Here is a 15,292-nt window from a genome sequence, read left to right on the forward strand (position 1 = left end):
GAGGTGGAGGAGGGAGGGGTAATGTAAAGAAGGAAAGAGGTGGAGGAGGGAGGAGTAATGTAAAGAAGGAAAGAGGTGGAGGAGGGAGGGGTAATGTAAAGAAGGAAAGAGGTGGAGGAGGGAGGGGTAATGTAAAGAAGGAAAGAGGTGGAGGAGGGAGGAGTAATGTAAAGAAGGAAAGAGGTGGAGGAGGGAGGAGTAATGTAAAGAAGGAAAGAGGTGGAGGAGGGAGGAGTAATGTAAAGAAGGAAAGAGGTGGAGGAGGGAGGAGTAATGTAAAGAAGGAAAGAGGTGGAGGAGGGAGGAGTAATGTAAAGAAGGAAAGAGGTGGAGGAGGGAGGAGTAATGTAAAGAAGGGAAGAGGTGGAGGAGGGAGGAGTAATGTAAAGAAGGGAAGAGGTGGAGGAGGGAGGAGTAATGTAAAGAAGGAAAGAGGTGGAGGAGGGAGGAGTAATGTAAAGAAGGAAAGAGAAAGGGAAGGAGAAGGGAGGAAGGGAAGAATTCAATTCAAACTACTTTTTTCTGGCCTCGAGAGGCAATTTGAGGAAACCATGTTTGCAAACAAGTACACATATACAGATCATTCACACGTAAAAAATACAAATATGTGACAATATCATAAGGATTAATGGCAGCGACCCGCCTACAGCTGGCCAACAATATCCAACACCACAAAGGCACAAAAGAGTCATGAATTTGTCTGTCTATAGACAAGGTCACCTGACTAGATGGTCACCTGACTAGATGGTCACCTGACTAGATGGTCACCTGACTAGATGGTCTATAGACAAGGTCACCTGACTAGATGGTCAACGAGAAAAGATGTGTGGCACCAGTCCACAAACTCTTACATTATGAGTCCATGTGAAAGGGAGAAGGGAGGAAGGAAAGTTCCAGTGAGAAACGTGTAACAGTTCTTCACCACAAGGTGGCGATAAGAGAACAAGAAATAACCCACCACGCACACAGAGGAACACAAGATAATATCTTATTACTGTAGATAAAGGAAGTCAACACTGGTATATTGTTCCAGTATAGTAATAAATATATTCTACATCATAATAGCAAACAAACAAACAAACAAACAAACAAACAAACACATACAATTACATTCCTCCCCTCAGGAGGAAGGAAGGAGGGAAGGACGCGAGCGAGTGTAACACGCCTTATTAGAAACACAACATGGCATATTATTCCAATATAATCACCCAAACACTAAAACCTTTCACAAAGAATATCAATATTCAAAATTGACTCCCTGGATTTGTCCGTGAGAAGACAATCTTTTTAACTCCAAATAATGTAAAATAAAATAAGATTAAATAAATAAATAAAATATTATTAATAATAATAACAATAATTATTATTATACTACTACTACTACTACTACTACTAATAATAATAATTTGTTATCTGTTTTCACTGTGGTGTTTCTGCACTGCCCTTCCTACAGATCACCTGTCAATCAAACAGTGTGGGCGGAGCTTTCTGTTGCTGCAGCTTGAGTTTCTCTTCTGTCTGTTGTTCAGTCATGGTGGCTATCACTCTCTGCCTCTCCTCTCCTCTCACTCTCTCTCTCTGTCTCCTCATGTCTCCTCTCTCTCTCTCCCCCACTCTCTCTCGCTCTCTCCCTTTCTGGCCCTGTTGCATCATGGGAGCAGCAGTAAAAGTGATTTAATGATTTTGAGGTGTCATCAGCAGGCTGAGGCTGGTGCAGGTGAACTTCAATCTGTTCAGACAGGGTGTGTGTGTGTGTGTGTGTGTGTGTGTGTGTGTGTGTGTGTGTGTGTGTGTGTGTGTGTGTGTGTGTGTGTGTGTGTGTGTGTGTGTGTGTGTGTGTGCGTGCGCGTGCGCGTGTATAATTTGTATCTTGCATACTGCATTGATATCAGAATACAGACCCCCATCTCAGTAGCTTTTTGTTGTTGGACCTAATTTAGTCTAAATGTCAATATTTATATTTGAACATTTAGTTGTATATATTTTCCAGTTTGACGTTTTGAGAATTAAAGAATCAGAATCAAAGATCGAGGGCTTCTTTCTAGAGCCGCCATTTTGCACCAAGAAACGTGCAATAACACAGAGGAGAGAGACCCGTCTCTGCACCTACAGGAGCAGGAGAGAGACCAGCAGGCATTGAAGCATCAAGCTTGGGGTTTGAGTGAGTTGGGCGACTCACTTTTCCACTTGAAATCTATCTCCACCTGCTCTCTAAAGCCCTCAGCTTGAATGGAACAAGTTCACGCCCCTTCTCTGGGGTTGTTGAAAGGCATTCTGGGAAACGTAGTCCATCACTAACTGCAGTAGAAGCAGATGAGGCAGGTTGAGGGAAAGTGAACAACTCCTGGAATGTAGTGAACATCACAGACTGATTCTTGATGACTCCCTTCTTTCCTCATAAAGCACGTTCCTGTCGTGGAGAAGTTGAGAACACTCGTCTTCAATGATTTGTGGAGAGAAAACATGGCGCAAATCGCTTCGCCATGCCAGGGGATTCTTCAAAAGAAGAGCCGTAACTTGTACTGCATGGAGGAAATGGAGTCTGCATCACTGCTGTCACCTCTTCATCCTTTACACGCACGCACGCGCACGCGCATGCGCACACACACACACACACACACACACACACACACACACACACACACACACACACTCGCTGAGCAGTGTGAGAGCTGGATCAGTCTCTGCTGGGCATGCTGCTTAGGCCAGATTACAGCGACCCACAATCTCCAACACTGCCTGAAGAGCTCTGAGCACTGATAACACACATGCATGCACGTTGCACGCACGCACGCGCGCAAGCACACACACACACACACACACACACACACAAACACACACACACACACACACACACACACACACACAAAGATTGCGTATTAAGGACTGTGATGTGAGTGTAGCCTTGACCAGCTGCTGCAAGAGAGATGATATCGCTAGCTGCACATCAACAGCCTTCCATAAACAACTGATTGGACAAAAATGAAATGATATGGTTAAGGGCTGCACGATATTGGAAAAAACTGACATTGCGATATTCCCCGCCCATGCGATATATATTGCGATATGAAAAAATACAGATTTTCACCAGATTAGCTCTATTTGAAGGAAAATAATATTTCTAGAATGATTGGGATGATTTTTGTAGAGGAGTCCATCTGATTTTGGAGGGGAAATTAGGTATTTTAATGTTTCTCAACCACTGGGCTGTGACCTACTGGTAGGCCTCAGAGCGTCATCTATCAGGGTGCATACACATTTTGACCAATGGATTTCCATGACTTACATACATGAAAAAGTGAGTTATGACATTCTACTTTAAAATGTCACTAGCCTATACTTCACTTAGTGTAATGCAGCCTTTAAAACCAGGGAAAGACAACATGTATGCTGTATCACCATATTACCATCCAACATCTAAGACCATATAGTCTCAAATCACAATACAATATGGATATAAATTTGATATATTGCCCACCCCTAATATTGAGTGCCAGAATCTACCTCCCAATGATGCTATTTGCAGAAAAACATTAGATTTAATTGATTATAATCACTGCTTTCAACTTCTTTCGTTCTTCTAACGTTTCAATAAATCAACAATGAAACACCGCTGCCACTTCACACATACTTCACACACTTGGTCTGACCCCCCGGAAACCCCCTCCAGAAACTACCAAGTGGTACGCTCCGCATTTGGGGAGTTCCGGTTTTTGAGCGCACGCAGGGCAGTACAGACATAGATATATATAAAGGCTAGATAGCTTACCCGCGCTGCCGGCCAATGGAGAGCGACGTCGTCGCATGGCGGCCATCTTGCCACAGGGAGCTACTAGGAGTTATGAGCATCTGTTGTTGGGTTAGTATGGCAACATCATATGATCATAACTCCTAGGGAAATGGATGAAACTGCATGAAACTTTGTGCCTGAATCCCTCTCATGGCATAGATGCTTCGGTTTAATTTTGGTGTAATTTGGAGCCCATCAAAAAAATAGTGTTTTTAGTGTTTTTTTTTTTTTTTTTTTCTATCTCGGGAACGGAATATGCTTGTAATAAACCAAACCGTTTGTAAATCCGTCAAGATTTCAGCGAGTTATGAGTATTTTTGTCTGTGCAGGTCACCAGCTACCATAGAACGTACCAGAAAGGCACTGTAGCAAGATGACTGCCGTTCAACGACGCTGCTGACTCCGCCTTAAGCCATCTAGCCTTTATATATATCTATGAGTACAGAGACGAGGATTCACATGCAGCCGACCGGTGACAAACAATTCATTCGTGAAAAGTAATAAATATACATTTAATTGCCCAGCTATGTCTATTGTCTTTTTATTTTCACCGACATGTTTTGTGTAAATGAGTCGCTATGTATGATTACCTCTACCGTAACGTTACTGCTATCATCTGATGCATCATCAGACTGAGGGGGAGAGAGAGCTGCGGTGATACACGGACAACTTCTCAGTAATCACTTTAGCCTTCGTGTCATAAGTTGCGGTCTTGCTTTTTGGTGTTTCAAGAGTAAATATCTCCACTCCACGGACATGTTGAGTTACAGCAGCCAGCCTGCTGTATACTAGTGCGCTGCAAGCTGTGGACAAGTCCGCCTCGCAATCACATCGTTTACAGACAGGCTACTGTCAGCAACGCAACATAAGCAAAAACAATTCAATTTTGCTCTCTGTGCATGTTTGTTGTGTTGAAGCTAAGCATTAAATGAGTGAGTACAGTAGCGGGGCGTCTCTCTCCTTTGAGAGAGCCTGCATTTCACTCAGTAGGCTACCCCTAAAGTGAGAGTTTATCAAGCAACATGACGAGTTAATTTGCTTTTGACATCGCACGTCCTGCGATGTGACTATCGCGCATGCGCACATCGCAATGTCGATGTGTAAACGATATATCGTGCAGCCCTAATATGGTTCACTATTGACAATTTGAACGTAAAAATGAATTGATAATGTGAGATGTGTGTCGCTCAGGACAGGAGTCAGGACAGTGTTTTCTTTCTCCGTTTGTCATGATTCCAACATCCATGACATGTGTGTGACTTACATAGTCCAAAGACGAATACACATTTCTGTCAAATAGCTTGCACTGTAGTAGCTCACTAGCAAATGTATCAGGCCTAAAGACAGGATCTCCTCCTTGAGCCGGAGTCATCAAGAACAAAGCATTTGTGTGTGTTTTCTGTACGGGTAAGAGTTGTGTCAGCTAAACCTGATGAACTCGTATTGATTAGTCTCTCAAGCCAGTCTATCTCTTCCACAATCGTCCAATGCTCCAGAGACAGTCTGTACAAGAGACAGTCTGTACCAGAGACAGTCTGTACCAGAGACAGTCTCTACCAGAGACAGTCTGTACCAGAGACAGTCTCTACCAGACTGTACTGTAGCCCATTCAAATTTGGCCAAAGAAAAAAAATGCTATATCTCTTCCACAATCTTCCAATGCTCCAGAGACAGTCTGTACCAGAGACAGTCTGTACCAGAGACAGTCTCTACCAGAGACAGTCTGTACCAGAGACAGAAAAAAGAAAAATAATGCTTCAGATCGGAGGGAGTTCGATGATATTCGATCAATCACGGCAGAAACAAAACCGAGGCAGGTGATTGGAGGAATTAGTGGATGTGCCCTCCTTCAGCAGATGTAAACAAAACCGAGGCAGGTGATTGGAGGAATTAGTGGATTTGCCCGCCTTCAGCAGATGTAAACAAAACCGAGGCAGGTGATTGGAGGAATTAGTGGATTTGCCCGCCTTCAGCTGATGTAAACAAAACCGAGGCAGGTGATTGGAGGAATTAGCGGATGTGCCCGCCTTCAGCAGATGTGCTCCCGCATTCTATCTGTTGGGAACTACTGGACTCTGATTGGACTAATGATGTGCTGCCTGCTGCTGTGATGCTGTGTAACTGTTGGGTCTTTAGGCTGGAGATCCAAATCCAAAACCTTGATATCGTAAAATGATACTCCTGACCAATGAGAGCGCGCCTCTCCTTCTCTCTCCCTCTCTGTCTCTCCTTCTCCCTCTCTCTCTCACCCTCCCTCTCTCTCTCTCTCTCCCTCCCTCTGTCTCACTCACCTTCTCTCTCTCTCTCTCCCTCTGTCTCTCTCACCTTCTCTCTCTCTCCCTCTCTCTGTCTCTCTCCCTCTGTCTCTCCTCCCTCTGTCTCTCCTTCTCCCTCTGTATCTCTCACCCTCCCTCTCTCTCTCTCTCTCTCCCTCCCTCTGTCTCTCTCACCTTCTCTCTCTCTCCCTCTCTCTGTCTCTCTCCCTCTGTCTCTCCTTCTCCCTCTGTCTCTCCTTCTCCCTCTGTCTCTCTCCCTCTCTGTCTCTCCTTCTCCCTCTGTCTCTCTCACCTTCTCTCTCTCCCTCCCTCTGTCTCTCTCACCTTCTCTCTCTCTCCCTCTGTCTCTCCTTCTCCCTCTGTCTCTCTCCCTCTCTGTCTCTCCTTCTCCCTCTGTCTCTCTCACCTTCTCTCCCCCCCCCCCCCCCCCCTCTCTCTCTCTCTCTCTGTCTCTCTCTCTCTCTCTGATTGAGTGTTCTCCCTGGAGACTCACCCATCAGTCTTCAGCAGCGTCAGAGGGACCTTGACTGTCCTGGAGGGTTTTTATAAGATTGATGAGCGGGTCTGAAGCAGTGGGTTGGCCTGCTGCCTGCACACAGCGTCCTGCAGCAGAGAGGTCACGGGTTCGAACCCTGTCACAGTGTCCTTGATCATCCAAAAACGACTTTTACAGGATTTATAAATTCAAAGCTATTTCCCAGTCCAAAGAAACAGACTAAAGACCATCCTGCCATTCATTTTTTGTTATAGCATTTTATACCGAGTATGGGTTTCAAACATGTTTCAAAACACACGTGTGTGTGTGTGTGTGTGTGTGTGTGTGTGTGTGTGTGTGTGTGTGTGTGTGTGTGTGTGTGTGTGTGTGTGTGTGTGTGTGTGTGTGTGTGTGTGTGTGTGTGTGTGTTAGGGTTGGGTATTGGCAAGGACCTCACGATACAATATGTATCACGATACATGGGTCACGATACGATTGTATCACGATACATTCAGATACAATACATATTGTGATATATTGCAATACTCTACATAATTTACTGAAAATTAAATTAGCTGTGTACCACCCAGGTATAATAATATGTACATCACTTTATATTGATAATGTATTGATCAAATTGAGTCAAAACTACTGAGTGTTGAGTGTGTTACTGAACGTACTGAAATAAAAAATATTTTGATTGTGTCACTGAACACACGGCTGTGCAAAAAATCGATATGGCGATATATCACGATATTTTTCAGAAATATCGATACAGTATTGCGGAAAAACATATTGCGATATATTGCCGTATCGATTTTATTGCACAGCCCTAGTGTGTGTGTGTGTTTCATGAGGCTGTTTTGCGGCTTTCCACTAAACTAACGCTAATGCACTAAACACACACAACCCCTTTAGCCTGTTGCTAATGCACTAAAAACACACAACCCCTTTAGCCTGTTGCTAATGCACTAAACACACAACCCCTGTAGCCTGTTGCTAATGCACTAAACACACAACCCCTTTAGCCTGTTGCTAATGCACTAAACACACACAACCCCTGTAGCCTGTTGCTAATGCACTAAACACACACAACCCCTGTAGCCTGTTGCTAATGCACTAAACACACACAACCCCTGTAGCCTGTTGCTAATGCACTAAACACACACAACCCCTGTAGCCTGTTGCTAATGCACTAAACACACACAACCCCTTTAGCCTGTTGCTAATGCACTAAAAACACACAACCCCTGTAGCCTGTTGCTAATGCACTAAACACACAACCCCTGTAGCCTGTTGCTAATGCACTAAACACACAACCCCTTTAGCCTGTTGCTAATGCACTAAACACACACAACCCCTGTAGCCTGTTGCTAATGCACTAAACACACACAACCCCTGTAGCCTGTTGCTAATGCACTAAACACACACAACCCCTGTAGCCTGTCGCTAATGCACTAAACACACAACCCCTGTAGCCTGTTGCTAATGCACTAAACACACACAACTCCTGTAGCCTGTTGCTAATGCACTAAACACACAACCCCTGTAGCCTGTTGCTAATGCACTAAACACACACAACCCCTGTAGCCTGTTGCTAATGCACTAAACACACACAACCCCTGTAGCCTGTTGCTAATGCACTAAACACACACAACCCCTGTAGCCTGTTGCTAATGCACTAAACAGACAACCCCTGTAGCCTGTTGCTAATGCACTAAACACACACAACTCCTGTAGCCTGTTGCTAATGCACTAAACACACAACCCCTGTAGCCTGTTGCTAATGCACTAAACACACAACCCCTGTAGCCGGTTGCTAATGCACTAAACACACACAACTCCTGTAGCCTGTTGCTAATGCACTAAACACACACAACTCCTGTAGCCTGTTGCTAATGCACTAAACACACACAACCCCTGTAGCCTGTTGCTAATGCACTAAACACACAACCCCTGTAGCCTGTTGCTAATGCACTAAACACACACAACTCCTGTAGCCTGTTGCTAATGCACTAAACACACAACCCCTGTAGCCTGTTGCTAATGCACTAAACACACACAACCCCTGTAGCCTGTTGCTAATGCACTAAACACACACAACCCCTGTAGCCTGTTGCTAATGCACTAAACACACACAACCCCTGTAGCCTGTTGCTAATGCACTAAACACACAACCCCTGTAGCCTGTTGCTAATGCACTAAACACACACAACTCCTGTAGCCTGTTGCTAATGCACTAAACACACAACCCCTGTAGCCTGTTGCTAATGCACTAAACACACAACCCCTGTAGCCGGTTGCTAATGCACTAAACACACACAACTCCTGTAGCCTGTTGCTAATGCACTAAACACACACAACTCCTGTAGCCTGTTGCTAATGCACTAAACACACACAACTCCTGTAGCCTGTTGCTAATGCACTAAACACACAACCCCTGTAGCCTGTTGCTAATGCACTAAACACACACAACCCCTGTAGCCTGTTGCTAATGCACTAAACACACAACCCCTGTAGCCTGTTGCTAATGCACTAAACACACACAACTCCTGTAGCCTGTTGCTAATGCACTAAACACACACAACCCCTGTAGCCTGTTGCTAATGCACTAAACACACACAACCCCTGTAGCCTGTTGCTAATGCACTAAACACACACAACCCCTGTAGCCTGTTGCTAATGCACTAAACACACACAACTCCTGTAGCCTGTTGCTATTATTGCACACATGTGATGTAATATTGTACAGCCACTACGGCCTTATACTACAAAAGCTTAACGGATGAGTTTACATTGGGGGACTCTGTAACCTCTGCCAGAGGGCATGGGGCTGCTCGTCAGAGCGGAGAACATGGGTCAAATCAGAAAATAATGGAATAATCTCTATATATAATAAATAATAATCCTTCCTGTTAAAACACACTGCACGGTCTCAGCAGCATCTCCACTCCCAGCTGAGCCAGACTCTAATCCCGTTTAGCCAGGCGGCATTTCGCCCAAAATCTCAGCACATATTATTTTGGAGAAGCACCACGAGACCTGTGGTGTTTTCAAACTGAACGGCTCTGCTGCTGTGAGCAGACACACGAGGCACACAACAGACCTGTGGTGTTTTCTAACTGAACGGCTCTGCTGCTGTGAGCAGACACACGAGGCACACAACAGACCTGTGGTGTTTTCAAACTGAACGGCTCTGCTGCTGTGAGCACAGACACACGAGGCACACAACAGACCTGTGGTGTTTTCAAACTGAACAGCTCTGCTGCTGTGAGCAGACACACGAGGCACACAACAGACCTGTGGTGTTTTCAAACTGAACGGCTCTGCTGCTGTGAGCACAGACACACGAGGCACACAACAGACCTGTGGTGTTTTCAAACTGAACAGCTCTGCTGCTGCGAGCAGACACACGAGGCACACAACAGACCTGTGGTGTTTTCTAACTGAACAGCTCTGTTGCTGTGAGCACAGACACACGAGGCACACAACAGACCTGTGGTGTTTTCAAACTGAACGGCTCTGCTGCTGTGAGCACAGACACACGAGGCACACAACAGACCTGTGGTGTTTTCAAACTGAACGGCTCTGCTGCTGTGAGCACAGACACACGAGGCACACAACCCATCGACAACCATGGTCACAGCCCAAATGTAATTTGTCTAATCCTGTTATCTGAGGCTTTCCTCTGCTGCATCCTCTCTCTATAGTCTCTGCCTTGGCCCTGTGTGTGTGTTGTGTGTGTGTGTGTGTGTGTGTGTGTGTGTGTGTGTGTGTGTGTGTGTGTGTGTGTGTGTGTGTGTGTGTGTGTGTGTGTGTGTGTGTGTGTGTGTGTGTGTGTGTGTGTTAGGGCTGGGTCGGTTTGAAAATTTTAAAACCGGTTCGATATTGCTGTCTAAACCGGATCGAACCGGTATACCGATTTTTTTTGTAATTAATTTTTTTTTTTTTTTTTTTTTTTTTTTTTTTTTTTGCAAGCAGGGCTCCCGAGTGTGGCCCATACAGGGGCGCCGTATAGGGGGGGAAAGGTAGGACGATTCTAAGGGCCCTTGAAGCTGACAGGGGCCCTGTCAGCTTCAAGGGCCCTAAAAGCTTGGACACTAGGCAATTTTTTGCAGTATTAAATTATTAACCTATTGTAATGAATATACTATTTTATTCAATGTACTAGTAAAACGAATTGCTTCTTTTTGGCAAAAAAGAAAAAATCCTCTTGCACACACACCCCTTCGATTTTCAAGAAATGGTTTCTCCCTGCCTGGCTGACAGGAAAAATAGGCACGCCTCCCATCCAGGCAGCGTGGGGCAGCAGCAGCACTACGCAGTACGCGCTGAGATCAGATGAGAGGAGAGAGCAGAGAGGAGAAGCAACCAGCAACATGCCAAAAGCAAAGTCAGGTTTCAAAAAGAGAAAGGATAGGCAAGAAAGAGAGCAGAGAGAAAAAAGAGGACAACAGTGCCTCACACAGTTTTATAGGAAGGCAGGTGAGTGAGCTGGACTGGTGCAGCTGTCTGCCTGTCTCTGTGTGAGGCGAGGCAGATAGCCTACGCTACGTGAATCACTCTGTTAACCTAGAGAACTGTCTAGTCTGTCTGGCGCCATCTGACCATTTATTCAACTTTTCTTAACTACTGGAAATTACCCTGTTAGACCTTAGTGAAATATGCTTACTTCACAGAGTGTTTACATTTCCCTCCTGTCCTGTCTAGCGAACATTTAATCAATGCAAACAATTGTTTGCAAGCCGTTCATATAAATCAGTTGTCCCTCCCTGCCTGGCTCTTGCCTAACACAACAGATGCAGAATCAGACACAGCCCCCCCCCCCCCACCGGCACCTTCCAATGAACCAGTCCTCCTAACTGATGAAGGAGGTGAGACACACACACACAGGTGCAGCATTGTGTTGAATGACATGGTAGTTGGCACAATTGCAGTGGGTCTGTGGGGATTTATTTGTAATACGAATAATAATAATAATAATAATAATAGTAATAAAAAAATAAGAAGGATCAACACAATTTATTTGTCCACATAATGACCATTATATGAAAGGAAAAGCAGCCCACAAATGACAGCCAATGAGAAAAGGAGAACATAATGATATTAAGACTGAATAATGATATCACAACAGTCTCATGCTAAACACTCTCCTGTTGGACTCCACATGTGTATCAATATTATTTCTAGTCATTAGTTGATAGTATTTCTTTGTTCCCTCTGGTGTATTCAGAGCAGAGAGAGAGTATGATGATTCAACAGGGATGGTGGTGAGATGAAGGTGGGTGAGAAAAGGAGCAAATATTGATGGTTAAGACTGAATAATGACAACACTACAGTGTTATCCTAATATAATTTAAAATGCGATATTATCCTCTAAATCAGCTTCAAACAGCCCAAATTTTTCGCCGGCGCCCTTCGGACGCCGGCATCAGTGGGGCCCATGCTATGTCCTGTCATGGGGCCCAAAATCCCTGGCGGCGCCCCTGGGCCCATAACTGTCTGTAGTGCAACTTCAGTCCACCTGATAGCGATAATACACCTCTAAGCTGGTATTGTCAACCAGCAATGATACTGAATAAAAAGAAGCAGGACACCTGTGTAACAAACACACCCTGTATTTATTTCTCATAACTATTCAGCTCAACTTTTCTTCTAAACATCAAAATAATAAATGAAATAAGACTTCTGCCTATAGTGCAACTTGAGAAAAAGGCTAATAAAAACACAAGCAGTGCAATCAGAATGGATTGGCTTACAGCTGAGCTGCCTTATAAACTTCAAAACTCACAAATTCACACAATATAGGGCCTAGGCATGGGTCGGTTTGAACATTTTGAAACCGGTTCGATATTCCCCCAAAAAACGTATCAAAGCGGCTGCAGTTGGTGGCGATAATGCACCTCTAAGCTGGTATGCTGCCAACCAGCATGAACACTGAATACAAATAAGCAGAACCTTTTAACTGTAACAACACACTGTTTTTATTTCTCATAACTATTCAGCTTAACTTTTCTTCAAACATCAACATAATAAACAAAATAAGACTTTTGCCTACTAGTGCAACTTGAGAAGAGGCTAATACGAACAATAGTGCAATCAGAATGGACTGGCAAAAAAAAAAAAAAAAAAAACTAAAAAAAAAAAAAAAAAAAAATTTTTTTTTTTTTTTTAGGTTTTTTCGGTTTGCACGTGATCAAACCGGTTTGGGCTCGTATACCGAACCGAACCGGTAAAACCGGAAATCGACCCATGCCTAGTGTGTGTGTGTGTGTGGTGGAGGCGGGCGTATCTGGAATGATTGTGATGTTTCATGAGCGTTACAGCATTCAGCGTAAACAGCAGCATAAACTGTCACACCAAACAGAAGATCATCTCTTAAAGATGCGCTCCGTAACTCCGCAGATTGGCAGCAAGAGGAAACAGTTTGAATTATCTCACTTTAGTCATGAGGTTAAGTTAAGTTAAGTTATCCTTTATGTATCCCCATGGGGAAAATTCATCCTCTGCATTTGACCCATCCTCTACTAGGAACCTTCCTAGAACTAGGAGCAGTGGGCAGCCGCAGTGCAGCGCCCAGGGACCAACTCCAGCTCTTCTGCCAGTGCCTTGGTCAGGGGTGGTCAGGGCCTTGATGGTGGGAGGAAACCGGAGCACCCGGAGAAAACCCACACAAACACGGGGAGAACATGCAAACTCCACACAGAAAGGACCTGGGACGGACCGGGGTTCGAACCCGGGACCTTCTTGCTGGGAGGCAACAGCGCTAACCACTGAGCCACCGTGCCGTCCAAACCAATAGATTGGGGCGTGGCCAGATGGATTTGTCATGTGACCGTGATCTCATGGTGTCGCTCGAGGTTCGCTCCATGTTTGGAATAGAACAGATTCCAAACGATGAAACTTTGACCAACATGGCGGCTGGTGGCTGGCCATCACCTTGAAGCCTCCTCCCTCATCATCATGTACTGAGGCAGCTACAGGCAGCGGCTCCACCAACCATTATTCCATCTTCCCTCTTAAGCTGTCACAGCAGTTACGGCCCGGTAGCGCCAGATTGATGACATCCCCAACATTCTAGTTCAATTAGTTGATTTTGCTTCGGGTCATTTAGGGGCGAAGAAGAACGCAATGAATGTGAAGAAAAGCATCACCAGAATGATCCTCTTGGCCCAATAAAAGCACATGATCAATACAGGCTATAAAAGGGCTTCATGCCGTGGAGATGGAGAGAGAGACGGAGAGAGAGATGGAGAGAGAGATGGAGAGAGAGATGAAGAGAGAGATGGAGAGAGAGAGAGGGAGGGATGATGAGAGAGGGATGGCGAGAGACAGAGAGAGTTGGAGGAGAGACTCAGTCTGGCCTGTGGGATGCTGTGTGGAGGATCTGGCAGATTTATACGTGGTGTACTTTATACTATAGCCGCGCTGCCTGCCAGCTCCTGATTCAGCCTTTCTCCACACTCACGGTGAGTCAAGACGCTGCAGACGCCTTCACTTACATGGCGAGTGAAGCTTTCATTACTTTCAGTCCACCTGTAATATTTATACGAGCGTCAACTTCAATTACCTCCCTTTCCATAAAAACTCTTCACCAGATATCCAGTTTGATCTGCCTCGGGGTTCATATCTAATGCAATGGCTCTCCGCCGTGAGTTATGCTGCTACCAGGCTACTACTGTAATACTCAGGGGAGAAAATCTGATATTAACGTTTGGGGGGAGGCATTTTCTCAAGAGCAATTCCTGAAGTGGACACCAAAGGTGCTGCCAAAAGTACCGTACTGTTGTACTAACACTATATTGGACAAAGTCCAGAATGCTATGAAGCCTGCCAGAAACTTCATATTTTAGTGGTCGCTTCAGATCTGAGGAAATTCAAACCGATGCCGGTGATTGGAGAAATAAGAGCGGATGTCCCGCCTTTAGGCGTACTTCTCCAAGCCAAGTTTTCCCAGCTTGAAGTACAGACGTGTAGGCGGAAGCATTTGAAAATTGCGGGAGCCAACATGTCTGTTTGAAGAGACTGTGTTGAGAGAGAGAGAGAGTATATGGCTCGTTTATAAAGGTAGAGTGAAGATACTGGTATCATATGAAACTAGAAGACCTAAGACATCCATTGGTACTGTACCAACCATGTCATGACAGCAGCTGGTCAGGAAGGGGGATAAATAATGCCCACGTCTCTTTCTGAACAACTTCCAGAACAGAATTGCGTCCAGCTATGAGGTAGAAGGTTGGATGGTACAAAGATTGGATGAGGTGGATGAGGGATGAATGAAAAGATGGTTTATTATTAATGCATCCACTAAGTAAACTTAAGGCATCTTCCAGCCTCTCACAGAATCAGGTTTAAACTTCACTGGTAACTTCAAGGTATTGCACAGGTAAAATACACCTCCAGACATTACACCAGGATTGGTGGGCATCACAGCATGGTCTCAAAGGTTAGGAAACACAAACTGTTGGTACAAACAATCGTGTTGCAGCATGGTGGTGGCAGGCCAACTCTTAAAGAGGGTAGATTTGGTTGGGTTTTAAAGGTAGTGTGCAGGGTGAGGTAATTAAGTATGATTGTGGGCAGATGGGTGAGGTGCAAGAGGAACAAAGGTGAGGGAGTGGTGCATTATGGTATATTGAGTCCAGGAAACCAGCTTGGGATTTTTAACACGCGTGTTGTTACCTCCTTGGTCGGGCGTCCATACAGGCATGATTGGCTGTGCCTGAGGGTGGGAAGCCGGATTGGGGGTAT

Source organism: Poromitra crassiceps, assembly GCF_964638095.1.
Source record: "Poromitra crassiceps genome assembly, chromosome: 12".
Classification (NCBI taxonomy): domain Eukaryota; kingdom Metazoa; phylum Chordata; class Actinopteri; order Beryciformes; family Melamphaidae; genus Poromitra; species Poromitra crassiceps.